We start from the raw sequence: 19,556 nt of genomic DNA on the forward strand, positions 1-19,556 counted from the left end.
GTGGCCCTTATCCAATCAGTTGAAGTCCTGAATAGAACAAAAATGCGGACCCTCCCAAAATTAGGAGGGAATTCTTCCAGCCTGTCTTCAAGCTGGGACATCAGTATTTTCTTCACTCGAACTGGAACGTCAGCTTTTCCTCGTCTCGAGCCTGCTGGCTGCAGGTCTTGGGATTTGTTGACCCCCAAAATTGCATGAGCTAATTCCTTAGAATAAATCTCTTTCTTAATACATATATATACACATATCCCATTGGTTCTGTCTCTCTAGAGAGCCTTGACTAATACAGGGCCCCAGAGGTTCTGAGCGGGAGAGGAGCTGGGAAACCGGCTGAGCAGGCTGGCCTCCTCCCACCCCAGCACCAATAGAGAAAGGAAGTGTTTCCTGCTCTTCCACACATGCTCCTTTCTAGAAGCTGCCCTTCCTTCCCCAAAGCATTTCTTCAAAAATATTTACTGACACCCAGCACGTGCCCGGCTTTTGGAGTATGGGGGTATCAGTGAACGAAATAGACGAAAATCCTTGCCCTCATGGAACTCAGATTCCATTGCAAAGATAATAAGAACATTAGTCTATTATGAAGTGAGAAAGACTAAGAACAAACAGAAAGTAGATCAGCATTGGGTGCTTAGGTGCATTGGGGTGGGGGTCAGGGACAGTGTTGAAGGGAATTGAAGACAGGCCTCTGTAGGGAGGTGAGATTTGAGTGAAGATTTGAAGGAGGTGAGGGAATGAGCCAAGCAGGTATTTTGGTGAAGATTATCCCAGACCAAGGACACAGCCAGAGCAAAGGCTCTGAGAGGGGAGAAGCCTGGAACGGCAGAGGCCAGTGTGGCTGGTGCAGAGGGGGAGCAGAGGGAAGGGCAGAGCCCTAAGACATGGGGATGAGGTAGCCCGAGGCCTGAGGGGACACCCGGGGGGGCTTTTGCAGGGTTTCTGGCTGAGGAGTAGCACAATGTGATTTAGTTTTTTTGTTTTGTTTTTTTGTTGTTGTTGTTTTGTTTTGTTTTTTGAGACAAAGTCTCGCTCTGTCACCGAGGCTGGAGTGCAGTGGTGTGATCTCAATTCACTGCAAGCTCCGCCTCCTGGGTTCAAGTGATTCTCCTGCCTCAGCCTCCCGAGGAGCTGGGACTACAGGCGCGTGCCACCATGCCCGGCTAATGTTTTGTATTTTTACTAGACACAGGGTTTCACCATGTTAGCCAGGATGGTCTTGATCTCCTGACCTTGTGATCTGCCCATCTCAGCCTCCCCAAGTGTTGGGATTACAGGCGTGAGCCACCGCGCCTGGCCTGATTTAGGTTTTAAAAGGATCCCTCTGAAACGGAGCGTGGTGGTGCATGCCTGTGGTCCCAGCTACCCAGAAGGCTGAGGTAGGAGGATGACTTAAGCCCAGGGGTAGGAGGCTATAATGAGCCATGTTTGCACCACTGCACTCCAGCCTGGGCAACAGAGTGAGACCTCATCTCCATTTAAAAAAATAAACAATTTTTAAAATTAAAAAAAGAAAAAAAAGGATCCCTCTGGGAGCACGTGGAGAACACGTTGTAAAGCGGGCAAGAATAGAAGCAGGGAGGCCGGTTTGGAGGCTCTTATCAAAGTCCAGACCAGAGGGCATGGTGCCCCCACCCAAGGTGATGCCAGGGCTCAGATTATGGATGGAGTCAAGCAAAGATGGAGACGCCCCGGAGCTTCACAGGCAAGTTCCAGGGTTCTGGGTCCTTCTGCTCTCTGCCCAGGGAAGTGTCCTAAAGATACTTTCTTTGCTGGGACCCCAGGGGGAAATGCCTCCTTGCAGCTAGAAATAGTCTTCCTCTGGTGGGGGCTGGAAAGGATGATGAGAAGTACAGGTTCTAGCTCCTTCCCCAATATCTGGGTGAGCCATTAAGAGCTGACATCATACAAGTCCTAGAACTGAAGCAGGGGCTCAACAGGAAAAGAACAATGGTCTCTCCCATGAGCGCAGTCGGTGGTGCACTGGCAAATGTTTAACAACTGGCTCTTTGGGAAAAACATGTGTATGTATGTGTGTAATTTTACAGGTCTAAAGAATGTGTGGCATATATCTTACAAATAATAATAAAATATATACTATCCTTTATCATAAATTACGTAGAAACAACTGATTCTCACAGAATGCTTTAGTTGATCTTTGCAGAACTCCTCTACTTGGAGCTAGTCTATGATCGCAATTGACAAGCCAGTGTAATTCCCACAGGGATGTTGATTGATATTTTCATTTACATTAATGGGTTTAAAAAAAAAAAAAAAGTGAAATGGGCCGGGCGCGGTGGCTCACACCTGTAATCCCAGCACTTTGGGAGGCCGAGGCGGGCAGGTCACAAGGTCAGGATTTTAAGACCAGCCTGACCGACATGGTGAAAACCCATTTCTACTAAAAATGAAAAAAAAAAAAATTTAGCCTGGCATGGTGGCAGGTGCCTGTAATCCCAGCTACTCGGGAGGCTGAGGCAGAAGAATTGCTTGAACCTGGGAGGCAGAGGTTGCAGTGAGCCAAGATCATGCTATTGCACTCCAGACTGGGCAACAAGAGCAAAACTCTGTCTCAAAAAAAAAAAAGAAAAAAAGTGAAATGACAAAACTATTTGTTGAAACTTCCCTTGTTCATCAACGATGTGAGTGACTTCACGGTGGCTCAGATACTAGTTTTCACTTACTGCAAGAATATTTCCTCATTTTTCATAGATGTGTAATAGTCACAGACACAGCACACTTTTAAGTTTAATCTGCATCATTAAGATATTCTCCATCGCTTTTTTTTTTTTTTTGAGATGGAGTCTCGCTCTGTCACCTAGGCTGGAATGCAGTGGTGCGATCTCGGCTCACTGCAACCTCCACCTCCCAGGTTCAAACAATTCTCCTGCCTCAGCCTCCTGAGTAGCTGGGATTACAGGCATGCACCACCACGCCTGGCTAATTTTTATATTTTTGATAGAGACAGCATTTCGCCATGTTAGCAGGCTGGTCTCAAACTCCTGACCTCAGGTGATCCGCCCACCTCAGCCTCCCAAAGTGCTGAGATTACAGGTGTGAACCACCGTGCCCAGCTTCTCCATCGCTTTTTAAAGTCTGGATAAAGAACAGAACAATGAATGATTTAGAGTCTTTGTCAATTCCATGTTGTGAATATTCCTAGCCTGGCTCATTTCAAGCTGACATCATTGAGTGTGGCACTGGGAAGAGATGCTTGCTGGCGTGGCATCATACAGCCTCTCCACCAGACAGATACCAGAGATGGAAATAATCTCGAACATAGATAATAAAATGCAGTAAAATAATCAGGAAGCAATAAGTTCTGAGTATTTATTACTTTGATGTTTAATATGACTTATTTAATTGTAGTTTATATAATGTAATTTCTAATAACGGCTATGTTTATCAACCAGCTCACAAAATCACTAAAGGTTTAATGCTCCACTCTCGTGAGCCCATAAATGCCAGCTCTAACACCACCCTGACTAGTATGGTGCTTTCATGGAAATTACCCATCTTCCTCACTCAGAGATCAGTAAGCTACCAAAAAATGGGGAAACTGAGGCCCAGAGGGGTGAGATGAGATGCCCAAGGCGCCCGGTAACTGCTGTCCTAGAGTCAGAGTGGCCTTAAGGTATGGGTATGGGGTGAGGGAGGGCGTGGTGAAAATCCAGGAGAGCCAGAGGAAGCAGCTTCATATGGGGGCAGTGAGGGTTGATGGGCATTCCTGGGTGTGAGGTGCACCCCATCCCAGGCCCACATCACCACCCTCGGTTTCCCACAGCCTGCCTGGGCCAGCCTCTCAGAACAGGATCTTGGTGGATCATTAGGGAGAAGCAGGCTCACCCAGGTTGCATAGGCTGTGGTTGATTAACAAATTAGCTGTAAATCACGCACCAATCAACGTAAATAACAAGTTTGTCCACAGGATGGAAAATCTGCCAGTGCCGCCTCCTCAGCTGGGCTTGTCAGAGTCAGCACAGGAGGATCCGGCCTCAGAGAGTCAGGTGGCCCCGCTGGCCCAGTGCCCTAGTGTTTCATTGTCCCTGAATTTAGGGGAAGGCCAACAGAGGGGTTGAGAGGCAGGGACTGGTAACCCAAAGATCACAGCTGCCCTTCCCATTCTGTACCTGCTCTCCCCAGAGCACCTTAAATCTCAGAGTCCTGTTCCAGCTCCCCAAGTTCCTTCTGTACCCACCAGTGCCTCCAAAGTACCCACTTGACCCTCTGGTCCCAGAAACGAGAGTTATGATAGTGATTTCAGGTCCTCGCCAGCCTCCCCAGGCCACGAGCATCCTGGGTGTAGAGGGAGGAGCAGCACATGGCCCTGAGCAGCCAGGGAGGGAGGCTGAGCAGTGGCCTTGAGTGTGATCACTCTGAATTTGGCCCACCCTTGAAGCCAAGAGCAGATCAGCCTCCTGGGATTCTGGATGCTGGAAGGGGTGAGGAAGGAGGGAAAGCATAGCCAGCAACTGGCCAGAGAGTGACCCACACGCTAGCTTCTGTGCCAGGAGGGTACTGCGTTACCTTGGACAAGTTAAAGAGTCTCTCTGAGTTTCCATTTTATGCATGTTAAAAAATGAGTTAGCAATACAACAAATCCTTGGCTTTCATAAGTTGAATATTCAACTATTTGGTTTTCACTATTTGGTGACATGCTGTTTGCCTGGGCAGTGCCCACTCACAGGCTCTGTTCAACAACTCCCCAGAAGCCCTTGGTCTGGCACCTTACCAGCCCGGATCAAAGCTCAGAAAGGAGGTTCTGATGTCTGCTTCTGCCCTCCTGGCCCTGGCACACTCCCCCCGAATTTCCTTCCCAGTAGGACTTGGAATCTGAGATGCTGTGGCAAAGCACCGGGATCTCTGTGAAGGAGTCTGCATGGCCTGAGGGGGCAGCTTTGCCCACAGCCCTGGTGCCAGGCTTTAATGATCCTGGGTGTTGGACACACTCGTGGGCCTGGGCATTCCACAGACTTAGGCTCAAATGCAGGTTCTGCCACACACAGGTTACATGAATGCAAAGAGATGACTTGACATTTCTGCCTCAGGTACTCTTTTGACCCTTTCCAGAAAGAAGACCTGAAGGGCCGCAGGGCTGATGGCCTGGGACAAAGGACAGGGACTCCTCCCTCCCCGCTTTCCCCCATGGGCCTCCCGCTTAAATTCCCCAGCCCCTCTTGACAGCTCAGCGTGGGCTCCTCAGCCCCAGAAAGGAGCTGAAATTAGGCTCCGATCAGCCTAGGGGCAACCAGGGAAGACAGAGCTGTGGGAGGTGAGTGGCAGCACAGGAGAAACGGGGAGAAGGCAGATAAAGAGGGGTGGAGACAGAGCAGGAAGGTGGGAGCGGGGAGCGCTGACACAGCACTCACTGCAGATTCCTGCCGTAAATCACTCTCAGGGCAGCCTGGGAGCCCTCACAGCAGGAGGGGGAAGGTTCCAATCCCAGATTCTAAGTCCAGAACGTCACCCTGGAGGGCTAAGGAACTCTGGACATCCCTTTGCTCATGCTGGAGGCCTGTTTACCCCACTGCAAAATAGGGAGCACTATCCCCTGCTCTTGGGCCCTGGGCAGAGACCAATTATGTCTCAATGCCGAGGCATTGATGTCCCCATGCAGAGGTGCATGGATTAGGAATAGGATCATTATTAAGTAATTATCGTTCCTAACGGTTTTAACAACAACAAAAAAAATCACACAGAGCCAGGAACATGCCTGCTCTGGGGCATGGTGTAATAACTCACATTTATGTGGTGCCTCGCAGCATGAAAACCACGGTCGTATATTTTTCTCATTTGATTCCCATAACGCAGCAGTGCAGGTAAGGCAAAGATTTTTCTCCGTGTTTGTTTTACAAACCAGGAATTTCAGGTTCAAAGAGTAAAGAGTTCAAAGAGTTCAAAGATTATGGCCCCTGCTCCCAGGGCCATAGAACCAGCTAGTGGGAAGGAGCAAGAACCTGAGATCAAGTCTTGTGATTCTAGACACTACCTGTTCCCTTCCCATTACCCTTTCCTGAAGGGCCTGGGAATGGAGCTGAATCCTAGGAAGGTGACATCATAGGACTTTGGGGTCCAGGTTTGGCTCCCAATGTATGACCTCAGAACCTCCTCAGTATAATGGAGATCGTGCCACATTCAATGCTCAGCTCCTGAAGTTGCTGGGTGCATTCGAGGACATTGTGGATTCAAAGGGCTTAGCTAAGGTCCTAGTGGTGAAAAAGTGCTCAGTAAACATTAGCAATTGTTACCATCATTCCTGAGGTCCAAGGGAAAAGGGGTTGCCCGCTGGCTTGCTGGCCACTCTGGAGGCCAAGAGGTGACAGTGATGAACTCCCAGCTCTCGCCCCATTTGAGGAGCCTGGGAAGTGATTCCCATGGCCACTCTCCTTTTCCCCAGCCCACGGCAGCTGGCCCCACAGAGTGTTCATGGAGGACCCCACAGATGATGGCCCCGGGCCCTGGGGAGGAACGAGGCTCTGCTGTGATCTTGGGTGGAACTGACCTGAGCCCAAGGCAGGTGCAGGACAGGGAACTTGCTTCTCACCAGAACCTTGATTTGGGAGGAAGCTTGGGGGCAGGGCAAAGAGCGTGACCTGAAAATTGGCTGTGCCTCAGCGTCCTCAACTTAAAAGCAGCTGATAATGGCTGGAGTGGGGAGGGGCTGCGGCAGTCTGGGTGTGGTGTTCCCTCTGTTTCTCCCTGTGGAGGCCAGAACAAGCCCCGGGATGCCAGAGCTACCCAAAGCCCGGCTTCTCTCCTTCCTGTGAACATCCCTGGGATGGGACCCCTCATTGGACAGGGCTGATTGAGTGGGAGTGGGAGTCAACAGGAGCACTTGAAGGCCTCTCCCACTTTTCCAGAGCGTGAAGCTGCTGCGGCCTTCCCGGCTGACCACCCCACCTGCCACTCCAAGCCCTCAGAGACGGCCCTGCTCCCCGCCATGGCGGCCTCAACACCTGACCTTCCGACGCGCCATTGCCTGGTCCCGCAGCCCTGCCCCAGGGCTCCCTTGGCCCCTACGCTGCAGCAGGGCTCCCACAGCCCCTCAAAAGCAAGCATCAGCGCACACGGCCTCCTCCCACGTCCCCACCCCACGCCGGGCACCAGTCAGGTGACGTGCTCTGAGGCTCTGAGGGCTCCCGTTAAGTGGTATGATTTAACCTGGGTTCTGTGTTTTGATTTTGCCCAGCTGCGTCTGTGTGCATTTAGATTAATCCTGTTAGCTGCTGGGAGTGGGGTTACCTGCTGTTTATCAAGAGTGCTTGTACAATTCCCGCTTGAAATGCAGCCACCTTCCCTGGGCAGAGAAGCTCCAGTTTCCTTCATCCCACAACAGCCTCCGGGAGAGGTAGGGCGTCCACAGAAAGGGCTGCCTGGTTACTCACACTGGCTTTGCAGGCAACAACGTGGAGTCTGCAAGCCCCTAGACCCGTACCCCAATCTGCATGCCCTCCCCATCCACAGTACCTACCTAAGTCTCCACTTTTATCACAAGGCCTTTGATCTGCTGCATCTCGGAGTCCAAAAGGCTCGGGATCATGGGTGTGGCTGCTCTAAGGCCAGTGGGAGGCAGGGGTGCCCTGACCTTTCCCTTGCTTGAGTCATGTAGGTACCAGGTTTGGATGAAGGAAAGTTACAGTCCTGGCCTGTCGCTGTCAGAGGTGGGACCTCAGGCGTGCTCCTCGACTCAATTTTCTCACCTGTAAGGTGAGAGGAATGCCACCAGGCCTACATATGCAGAAGTTTGTCCTAAAGGCGAAAAGAAGTCATTTGTTGACAGCACTTTTCCAGCCCTGCTCGGTTATCAGGCGTGAGGCAACAAGGATGACCTGGTGGGCACACGGTTGGAGCAGGGTCCCGTCCTATCTCTGTTCACAACGTGTCCTTTAGAAAGTCACCAATGCACACAGCCTCTCTGTTTCTTCATCTGTGAAATGGGAACAGTAATGCTGCTCAACTACCCACAGTTGAAGTGACGACCAAGGCCGGCTAAGATGAATTCTGGCCCCCATCTGCACGCTCACCGTGTGCTTTCAACACAACTTCCACTTTCACACCGCGCAACACGGTGAGGGAGAAACTGCCACCTTCATACCATTGATATGGAGACCAAGGCCAGAGAGGTAGCAACCACCCAGGTCCAGACCTGGCTCTGCCCCTCCAATCCTGTGTTCTTGGGAGACACGGAGTGGGTCAAGTGCTGTTCATCTCCATGGGATCGTGTGGGTGGTCTGGGAGGCGGGTGGGGCACCTGCCTAGCCATGATCAGAACCCCCCATCCCAACACTGATGTGCCCTTTCCTGCTGGGCTGTGAGTGCTGCCAGAGGACACTGGTGCAGCCCCCTCTCTCCCACCCCACCCGGGGTACACCCAAGCAGTGCCTATTCCTCTAGAAGGCATTCCTCCAGGTTCCATCCATCTTCCCACTTGGGAAATCCTTCCTAAGCAAGGTCATGCATCCTCATAGTCTCCCCTGCACCAGTGTGCTGAGATTCCCCAGACTCTATCTCCACCCACACCTTGGCCACTTCTCTCACAGCCTCAGATGTTTTTTTTTTTTCCAAGATGGGGGTCTTAGAAAAAAACCTAGGCTGGTCTTGCACTCCTAAGCTAAGTGATCCTCCTGTCTCAGCCTCCTGAGTAGCTGGGACTACAGGTGTGCATCATCACGTTTTTTATAGGTTTATTTCTCTTTCTCTCTTTTTTAACAGCTTTGTTGAGGTATAATTTACATACCATACAATTCACGCTTTTAAATTATACAATTCAATGGTTGTTAGTATATTCTCAAATATGTGCAACCATAACCAGAGCCGATTTTAGAACATTTTCATTATCTCAAAAAGAAACCCTCTACCATTTAGGTATTACTCCTCAATTACTCCTCAATTCCCCTACCCCACACCGTAGCCCCCAACCCTAAGCAAACACCACTCTACTTTCTCTCTCTACAGATTTATTCTGGACTTTCATATAAATTGAATTATGTAATAAGTGGAATACGTTTTAAATCTTGTTTTTTAAATTTTATTATTTATTTTTATTTATTTAGAGATGGGGCTGTGCTATATTGCCTAGGCTGGAGTACAGTGGCTACTCACAGCCCACTGTAGCACACTGTGGCCTTGAACTCCTGGGATCAAGTGATCCTTCCACCTCAGCCTCCAGAGTAGCTGGGACCACAGGCACGTGCTACTGCACCCAGCAACTTATCATCATGTTTTCAAGGTTAATTCATGTTGTAGCATGTGTCAGCGCTTCATTCTTTCTATGGCTGAATAATATTCCATTGTATGGATAGACCATATTTTGTTTCTCCATTCATTAGTTGATGAATATTCGGGTTGTTTCTTATTTTCGGCTATTATCAGTAATGCTGCTCTGAACATTTTTGTACAAGTTTTGCGTAGATGTATGTTTTCAATTCTCTTGAGTATCAGCCTAGGAATGGAATTTCTGGGTCATATGGTGACTCTCTGTTTAGCCATTTGAGGAACTGCCAGGCTGTGTTGCAGCGTGGCTGCCCCATTTTACACTCCCACACAACCGTGTATGAGGGCTCCGGTTTCCCCACAGCCTCGCGCTGGCTATTGTCTGTCTTTGGTTATCCCCATCTTACCAGGTGTGAAGTGGCATCTCCTTGTGGTTTTGATTTGTGTTTCCCTGATGCCTGATGATGTGCAGCATCTTTTCATTTGCTTTTTGGTCATTCATATGCCTTCCATGGAGAAATGTATATTCAGATCCTTTGCCCATATTCTAATTGAGTTTTTGGTCTTTTTTATTATTGAGTTGTAAGTGTTCTTTATATATTCTAGATACAAGTCCCACAGCTCAGATTTGAATACCTAACTGAGCCCAGCCTTATGGTTCAGAGGGAAGAGAATGACTTGGAATTAGACTGAATTGGATTCAGATTCCCACTCAGACATTTGGTAATGGAGAATGTGCTATTTAACTCACTTGCAGGATAGAGGTAATTACACCTGTGAAATAGTACGTTCAAGGCTCCGTGTCTTTACCTGTGTGAGGCATGGAGCTTGGAGTTGTTCAACCTTCCCACTGAGATAGGTAAAGAACTGTTATTATTCATGTTTACAAGTGAGGCAACTGAGACACAAGGAATTCGCTGTGGATCACGGAATCCTAAGTGGCAGAACTGGAACTTGAACCCACATCTGTGGAACTCCAGTGCCAAGAGCCAAGGTAGGCAACGAATGTGTGTTAAATAAATGAATGAATACCTTCACTGATGGGGATCTCACTATCTCACAAAGCAGTCTGCTCTGCTGTTGGATTCTACTATTTACTACAAAAAATCTCACTGTTGTTGAGCAAAAACCACCCATCTCCCATCATAACTCCTTCCCATTGGCCCTGGTTCTGCCCTGCAGAGAATCCCTGATGCCTAGGGGCCAGGGTCAATGCCGCTGACTCCAACTCTAGTATACAGAAGTCCTCTCCCATCCCCCACTCATACACACAGGCAGAGCCCCAGCCCTGGCTCATCTGACCCCCGGATGAGGCTGGGAGCACCCACCTCCTGCAGGTCTATTCAGGCTCTCCCACTGGATGCAGAGAGAACCAGCTCCCCTCTCCAGGGACCAGGGACTGAGGCTTCCCACTGGGAGATGAGGCCCTTGTCAACAGTGAATGGGACCCATGGGTACTGGCTTTGTGACCTCATCAGTGTCAGGTGATATTATGGCAGGAGCAGGACATAGGTGAGAGCTAAAGGAGCCTGTGGCTGGCTGAAGGGAGAGGGAATGCACAGGGGACTCGCTTGTTCCAGCCATCTGAGCAATCTCACGCTTGGTTAGCTCTGCAAGTGACACTACTTCGGAGCTGACCCGTCATGGCCCCATAGCTGACCTGACCACAGTATCTGAGACTCCAATTCCGGGCTGTGAGGCCTGAACAGCCTTGGAGAGCACTGGGGAGAAGGAGCACGTCACCGTATGAGCCTCCGCTACCCCCACTGAGACAGGAGTGAGCACTGAGTCCCGGCCAACCCCTGCAGACAGCTAGGGCTTCACCTCTGTCTCCAGGAAGTGTCATCTCTGGGTCCCTGCACCATGGCCTGCACTTGAGAATTCAGGCTGGATAGGACAAGCTGGGACTGCCCTCTCCAGCCTCCAGGACTGAGACCTTAGCATTCCAGAGCCAAGACCCCCAGCCGTGTTTTGGAAGCAGAGGGAATTCAACCTGACACATGGAGGATCAAGGGCCATCAGTTCAAGCAGTGCCTGCAAGTCAGTGTTACATTGGAGAGACTTCAGAGCCTGGTTTGCTGTCAGGACAACCTGAGCTTAAATCCTGTCTCTACAAGTTACTTCACTGCCCTGGCCCCAACTTATATGTCTGTAAAATGAGGACACTGATGCTGACCTTGCTCATCAGGTTGTTACAAGAATTAAATGAGGCCGGGCACAGTGGCTCATGCCTGTAATCCCAACACTTTGGGAGGCTGAGGTGGGTGGTCAGGAGATTGAGACCATCCTGGCCAACATGGTGAAACCCATCTCTACTAAAACTACAGAAATTAGCCAGACACAGTCATGTGCGCCTGTAGTCCCAGCTACTCAGGAGGCCGAGGCAGGAGAATTGCTTGAACCTGGGAGGTGGAGGTTGCAGTGAGCCGAGATCGCACCACTGCACTCCAGCCTGGCGACAGAGTAAGACTCCATCAAAAAAAAAAAAAAAAAAAAAAAAAAAAAAAGCATTAAATGAGTTATTCAAGCCTATCCCAAAAGGTTAAATGATTCTGTGACGTTCTTAAAATGACAAAATTATAGAAATAGAGATTCATGGTTGCCAGGGGTCAGAAGAAAAGGAAAAGGGGAAGTGCCTATGAAGGGACAACAGGATCTCTCCTTGTGGTGACGGAACAGTCTGTATCTTGACTGTGTCAACGTCAATTTCCTGGTCATGATCTTATACTATAGTTTTGCAAGATGTTAATATTGGGGGAAACTAGGCAAAGGGCGCACTGGATCTCTATTATTTCTTACAACTGCATGTGAATCTACGATGATCTCAAAATAAGTTTCATTTTTTAAAAAAACAGAGTTCTTTAAATAATGTTGGGTGCAAGGAAGCATCTGTAACATTAGCTATTCTTTTTTTTTTTTTTTTTTTTTTTTTTTTTTTGAGATGGAGTCTAGCTCTGTTGCCCAGGTTGGAGTACAGTGGCACACAGTCTGTACTCACTGCAAGCTCCACCTCCCGGGTCACGCCATTCTCCTGCCTCAGCCTCCCGAGTAGCTGGGACTACAGGTGCCCACCACCACATCCGGCTAATTTTTTGTATTTTTTTACTAGAGACAGGGTTTCACCGTGTTAGCCAGGATGGTCTCGATCTCCTGACCTCGTGATCCACCCGCCTCGGCCTCCCAAAGTGCTGGGATTACAGGCGTGAGCCACCACGCCCGGCCACATTAGCTATTCTTGCTCCCCATCCCTGGGTTCCTCTGTGAGCTGGCGTGACCTAGGAACCTGCATCCTGTGAAACCCTCATGACATCGGGGGAGGGGCTGGAGAGAAGAGCCTGATCATATGTTTAGCAGCTTTTATTTCTGTGCCTGCCTTGAGTGCTTAATAAATGCAGGAGGGAGGGAGGGAGTGAATGAGTGAGAGAATGAATGAATGAATGTTACAACAAGTGAATTCTCCATCTCTCAGGAAATGAAATGGCCTTAAAGCAAGAGGCACTTGGGATGGATGCAGGAACCATCTTGCAGCCCTAGATTGGCCAGCCCGGCCCCTGCTTTGCCTCGTCCACCCCGGCTGCATTCCTTGTCGGGGGCAGGCTGTGTGCCTTTAAGGACAGCAGAGTGACGCACTTTAATTAGTGCAAGAGTAAATTACATTGGACGAAGAGAGTCCCGACTTCTCCCGACGGCGTGGGGAAAATAGAAGCCTAGCATTTTCAATTTAAGGTTTGGTTAGATAATGCCTATTGGTGCCAGTAGATTACAGAGTGGATATTAAATCCTGCAGGATTTGGAATCCGAGAATACAAGACGAATCCACAAGTAGGGGAAGCAGCCGGAAGGGGCTGGCCCGCTGTCCTCAGCTAGCGAGAGCACCTCTCTGGGAAGCAGCAGCCCACACAGGACCAGAGTGCCCACAGCGGCTTCAGAGGGGTAGGTGAGGGCTGAAATTCTAGAGGCTGGAACTACTTTCCTGCCTGGCTCCCTGAACCAAGGTTTCCTGTGTTATGAATGGGAAGACTAACACCCAAAGGCACCACAGGTTTTGGCAATCAGAATAGAAACCCACACTTCAGTCTCATCCAACCCTTCCCTCCCTTCTCCATCCAGTCAACTCTTATGCTACCTTCAAAACAGCTCAAGAATCTCCTCCTCCAGGAAGCCCTTTCTAACTACCCACTTGGATTCCTCTGTGAGCCCGGGGGATTCCAGGCTTCCTCTGGCATTGAACTCACCAGTGATGATTATAATCACAGACATACCTCTCTTCCTATCCCCTCACTCTTTTGAAAGGTGTGACCATGACCTGCTCTCTCACACCATTGCTCCCAGGCACAAAGGGGCACCCAAGAAACATGTGCTGCACAGATGGGGTTTCCATCGTGTTTGTGTTTGTTTCCCAACAGTTGATGCATTCTGAACATGTGATACATTCACAGCCTTCAAGACTCAAGAGGTACAAAGGGGTCCATGGGAAAAGTCTCCCTCTCACCCTGCCTCGCAGCTCTCCAGCTCCTTCCTAGGAGCAGCCAGTCCCTTGTCCCTTGTACACCCATCCAGGAGGCTTTATCCTCATGCAAGCAAATGTGGATGTGCATTTCTTCCTTTCTCAAGAAAATAGCGGCTATGTCACACATTATTCACACACACAAGATAGCACGTCGCTATCTTCACTCCACAACCTTTCTTAGAGGCTTCTTTTTCGCTACATGGAGGAGGTCTTTGTGTTCCCAGGCATCTCTGAGCCACGCCCTGCTACTGCGGGAGTGGGAGGCTGCAGGGCAGGGGGCTGGAAGGATGGGCTCCCAAGTCCTGCTTTTCCATCAGGATGTGCAGTGTTGATTGGCATCTTAAGGTGCCTCTGTGGCATACCTGGACCAGCAGGCTAGGAGCAGCCAAAATAAGTAGCCTCAGAAGTGTGGACACAGGGCCTGGGAGCCTTGGCCCAAGCCCACAGGACAACTATAAGCCCCATCAGACTTCCCAGAGGGCGGGATAATGTTTCTGGCAGGCCCAGCTCGAAGGCTCAGGCTCAGTGGAGGAAGCTAGAGAAGCTTATTAGTTTAAGCAGGATAAAATGTGTAAATTAATTACCCCAGCCACCCATGCGTGTAGCGGCCGGTCTGCACTGGGAGGAGAAGCATTAGCCTCCACGCCTCCTGCGGTCTGGCTTTCCTGCCAGACGCAGCCCAGAGGACCCATGGCTGCATGGCCACCAGGGAAGGAGGGACCCAGGAACCAGAGCCAGGTGGCCTCGAGGAGCTAAGCAGGCCCTCCCTGAAACGCCAGGGATTAGATTCTGCCGTCACCACCAGCAACAAAAGCAGCAGTCAGAGAAGAAGGGCCTGAGGCAGGGAAAGGACCCTCTGTCCTGCTCTCCACCGTGCATCGGGCACCAATTTATCAAGTGATGATGCACCAGGCACTGTGGCGACACTTACTTGCCCCCTTTCACTTGATCCTCCTACAAACCCATACGGTCACTATGATTAACCCTATTCGGCAGATGAGAAAACTGAGGGTAAGGAAGTGTAAGTAGCTTCTTCTATTGACCCAGCCAAGTCAGGATTCAGGTACAGAGTGGCACATTGCCTCCCTCAGAGAGGCACAGACAGAGGATTATCTCTGGGACTGTGTCACCCCCCAAGAGTATTCCCTGCTTCCACACCCACCTCATGGCTGATCCCTCCCCCTCAGCCCATGGCAGCCGTGCTGCAGCCTCCCTCTCTGGCATTAGCGCTCCTGCAACCGGGACCTACTCTCTAACTCCCCTCCTCCACCCACTGGCCCTCAGCTCTCAACCGTTTCCTAAACCCCTGCATCCCCTGAACAACCTGCTTATGTCTTTGCTTGCTCCTGCACCTGCAATGCCACCAGCATCTCCACCTGCCACAGTTGGTCCCATCAACAATGTCTCAAGTCACCGGCATAGCGCACCTGGGCCTCTACTCTTGCTTCACCTCGGTTCATTCCTGAGTCCTCTTCTTAGAGCACTGATCTGATTACTCACTCTCCCATGGGGGTGGCCCTGTGTTTACGGTAAAGCTCAGCCCCTATGTAGTCCGGCATGATCCAGCCCTGCCTTTCTCACACACGCAAAACTCACTGTCCAAGTCAGATCCCTCTGGTCCCCCCAGATCTTCTCAACCCACTCTCAGCACAGCTGACCCCTCCTCAGGGGACACGCCTCCTCATCACCCTGTTTTGGGCCCTGCACACTCCGATCACCTTCTGGATCAGCTCACAGGCCCAGTCTTGCGAATTCATGGAGAGCGGCAGCTTGTGTCTCCTGTATCTTGTGCTTAGATCTTCGTCCAACACAAAGATCTGAATGAATGCAGGCCTCCCCCAAGCCACACCTCCATTCCTGCTCCTCATCAGATATCTGTGCTCCTCTCTCTCCCCTGGGCCTATGCAATGCCCCCAGTCTTGCAATCAGGACACCTAGTGCAGTCCCCGCTCCAGGCAGGTCCACACCTGAACCATCAAAGACCCACACCTCACCCTCAAAGAATACGGCGCCTCCTTCTCAGACAAGCTCTCAGGGCTCCACCTTCCACAGCCAGACCTGAATCCTGCAAGTTACCAATCAGTAACAAGGCTTGCGGCCCCTCAATTCAGTCAGTTGAGGATCTTAACATGATAATGGGACCAATCTCAAGAGAAATACAGAATTTGCTAATCAGAGCCAACCTCAAGGCCAACAAGGCAACACATTATATGTCCACTTGGGATGAATGTATTGAAAATGATAAGCCCAGTCAAAGACCTCTCCTCCCTCCCTCACCTGGCTCCCTGTCCTTCCTGGGGAGCTTCAGGGATCCCGGGCACCATCCTTATCCCCTGGGTTGAGGTCACCCATCCACTGCCACGTCTTGCAAGAGAGTCTGTTGGTTCCCAAGTTTCCTCACCCCCTCCCCACTCCTTTGCCTCTTCTTAGCCTCTGCCTTGGCTAGGTGATGAATTAGGAGCCAGGAGTTGGCACATTCACCAAGCAATTAGTGTTTATCTCCCTTGTTTCTGTGGCTGAACAACAGTTCATTTTCAAACTTAATAGTCAATACTCAGAAAGATAAAACTGCCTGGGCCACTCTTGGGAGGTGATTTGAGGGTTTGGTGGGAAAGGCGGGTGGGATATGAGCTGGCCCTGCCTCAGCCATCCAGCCCCCACCCCTCTGGACAGGCATTCCTGGGGTCCCACTTGTTACCCTTCTGACCTCTCTCCATGGTCCATCAGGAGGCAGGGACAAAGGTCCCCATGTTGTAGCTGGGACATGGCAGGGGGACAAGAGTCAGGCAGCTCTGCAGTTCGCAGCCTCTCAGTGTCTCCTCTCCCTTGGACTTTTGAGGACTCTGGCTTTCTGTCTCACTCTTCACCAAGAGCTGCCTTGTGTAGAGCCCTGTCTGACTCATGCAAGTCCTCTTTGGGGGCTACAGAACTGAGCCTGCTGTGCCCACCCAGCCCCCTCCTCAGGCCAGCTACCTGCAGAGGGAACCCAAAGGTGGGGCCCACATAAGGGGAGCCTGCCCCTTCTGCAGAATTCCATGCCAGCTCAGGCAAGATCTGGTGGGGTGAGCAGTAAGCCCTTATCTCCTACTCAGACCAGGGGACTGCTGTCCTGGGGTCACATATTCTACAGGCTAGGACAGAAGGGTCTAGTCAGCCAATATAGAAGTGGGGGAAGGAGGAGAGAGAGAGACACTCACCTTGTGGAAGGGCCCTGGGACCCAGTCCTGACAGCCCGGGCTGGGGCAGGAGTTTGGCGCCCACTCACTGCAGTGAAATGCTGTCACCTGCCGGCCGTACCCCAGAACTGCAGGAGCCCTGGTGCGGGTCCTAGGGCTGGGCCCAGCAGCTTCCACCCTGTGACTCTCCACCAAGTGCAGAAGGCCAAAAAGAGGGGAAATCAAGCTTCATCCCAGGTTGAAATGTCGTCATTATCTTTGTTGTTAATTCCACAATAATAATAGCATAATCTCTCAGCTGTTGGGCCCTTGCTAAGCCAGGTACTTTGCAGTACCTGCACTGAAGCTCAGACAGAGTGGGCAGCTTGGCCCTGGGCTTACAGCTGATGGGCAGTGTAGCCAGGATTCTGGCCCTGAGAGTGTGGCTGCAGCTCCAAGCACTGCCCTCAGAAACCCATGCCTCAGCTCTCCACACAATGAAATGCACCAGGCACCCCTCATTGGATGTTTTCCAGCTCCCCTTTTGATTTTTTCACCTTCCTCTCCCACTTCCTCCTCCCAGTTAACTGCTTCTTAGCCTCCAAGGCTCGTCCATGTGCCAAGCACTGTTCTAGGACACCATGATGGAATAACCCCTGCTATCACCGAGTCCACATTCCAGCAGGTCCTGAGGCCCAGAGCAGAGCTCAGAAGCTCCTGGGTCTCCAGTCTTCCTCCCTCCCTCCTGGACAGAGAAGGCTTCTCAGATGGGGACCCTTGGCCCTGACAGGGTCTAAAGGGTCTCCAGTCTTCCTCCCTCCCTCCTGGACAGAGAAGGCTTCTCAGATGGGGACCCTTGGCCCTGACAGGGTCTAAAGGAAAGGAGAGGCAGGGGACTGGGTACAGGGAGCCTTGGGGATTTGGGAGTCCAACCTGCCTGGCTATCGGCCCAGGCCTGATAGTGGATTCCCAACCTGGGACCAAGCTCAATGTTCCTGTCCCTTCCAACCCTCCTTTCGCTGTGGTCTCCAACTCACAGGCTGTTGGAGCTGGGCAAGAACCCCAGAAATGACCCAATGAATACACCTCATTTTGTAGATCAAGAAGGTCAGGCCCAGAAAGGGCAAGCAGTTTGCCCAGATCACACAGCCAAGTGACAGAGCCTGGATGAGACTCGGGGCTCCCAACTACCCAGCCAGAGCTCCCAGCTGAGCCCCTCTGCTGCCTCCCTCCTCACTTGTCTGCCAGCGGGCTACCCACACCTCTGAGAATCGCCCAACGCCCAGAGCTGGGAGAGGGCAGGAGACAGGGGAGCATGGGCCAGGACACTGCCTCGGTCTGAGAGGAACAGAAGTGGACATAGAGCCTTGCCCCCCTCCTTTCTCTCCCCTCCCCTGAGCCACTTGAGGCCTGGAGTAATCCTCCTATTCTCACTCATGCTGGGGACAGAGGCATTCTCAAGAACTGGGAAGAAAGGATTTCCCTGATTGCTTTATAGTCACAGCTCAGACGATAATGGACCTGGTGGGGATTGATGGGGAGGGTATGATGCTTGGCGACGTCCCCACCCAGTTCCCAGCACAGCCCTGGGCCTCCCAACACAGCGGTCTTTCCAACGTCCCACCAGCCAGCCTCTGTGCAGCAGGTGCAGCCCCTGATGCGGTCCAGGCACACGATAGGCAAAGGCCCGGCTGCCCCCATAGGGGAATTTAGCCAGACCTGGGTCCCATCCAGTTCCCTTCCTCTGGAGCTGGTGGGCTTAGGGCAGGACCTGGAGAACTGGGAGCTTCTTGTGGCCAGGGTCTTTCTGAGAGTCCGGGCATCTCTGGAGCCCAGGAATGGGCCCTTATCACAACCCCAGGGTCCTCAAGAAGGGCCAGGAGGCTGCAGGGCACGGTGCCCACAGAGGTGGACCTGCTGGGGCACCAGGTAGGGATGCTTCTCAGAAGAGAGTTTGAGGGAACCAGCACCCAGGGCAGGGGCTGTAGGGAGCAGCAGCTGACCCCAGGGACACTCTGCAGTCCCAGCTCCCAAGGGAGAGCACCATGCAGGCGGCCAAGCATACAGGTCCGACTTGTGATCCATCTTCCTGACAGTGCCGGACGGTCCTCCACGGACTCACTTGGCCCCTTCTCCCTCCTTTCTTTTCTCACCCTTACCCTCTTGTCTCCTCTGTCTGTCTCTTCTCAGCCATTTCTCCCTCCCTTTCTCATTCCCAAGAGCCCCTTCCTGGCACGCATGGCTGCTTGGCTCCCAAAGCTCCCTGGCCCAGGAAGGCAGAGAGGAGGAAGGAAGAGTGCTGTCCCTCCACAATGGACCAGCAGCCAGCTCACTTAGGGACTCTTACTAGGACAGAGGGACTGCTCCCCTGGTGTCACCTGGCCCCTGGTGGGGAGCAGAGTGAGGAAGAACAGTGAGAACAGAGGGGCCCAGGTGTCCCTGCCACACCAGGGACAAGAATGTGGTTGTTTGGCGCCCTCTTCCCTCTCTACCATCATGCCTCCTCCTGGCTCGCTCACCTCTTCCAGGAAGCCTTCCCTGACTGTCCTTCCAGGGCTCTCTGGGTTTCCAGGGACTGGATGGCCTTTTCCCTTTCCTCCATCCCCCAGCCCAGGATGGTGCTGTCCTCAGCAGCCTGACTCTCCTGCCAGCCTCAGAGGTGAGCTCTCCTTCCGAGAAGGCCC

Source organism: Macaca fascicularis, chromosome 14 (genome assembly GCF_037993035.2).
Source record: "Macaca fascicularis isolate 582-1 chromosome 14, T2T-MFA8v1.1".
Lineage (NCBI taxonomy): Eukaryota > Metazoa > Chordata > Mammalia > Primates > Cercopithecidae > Macaca > Macaca fascicularis.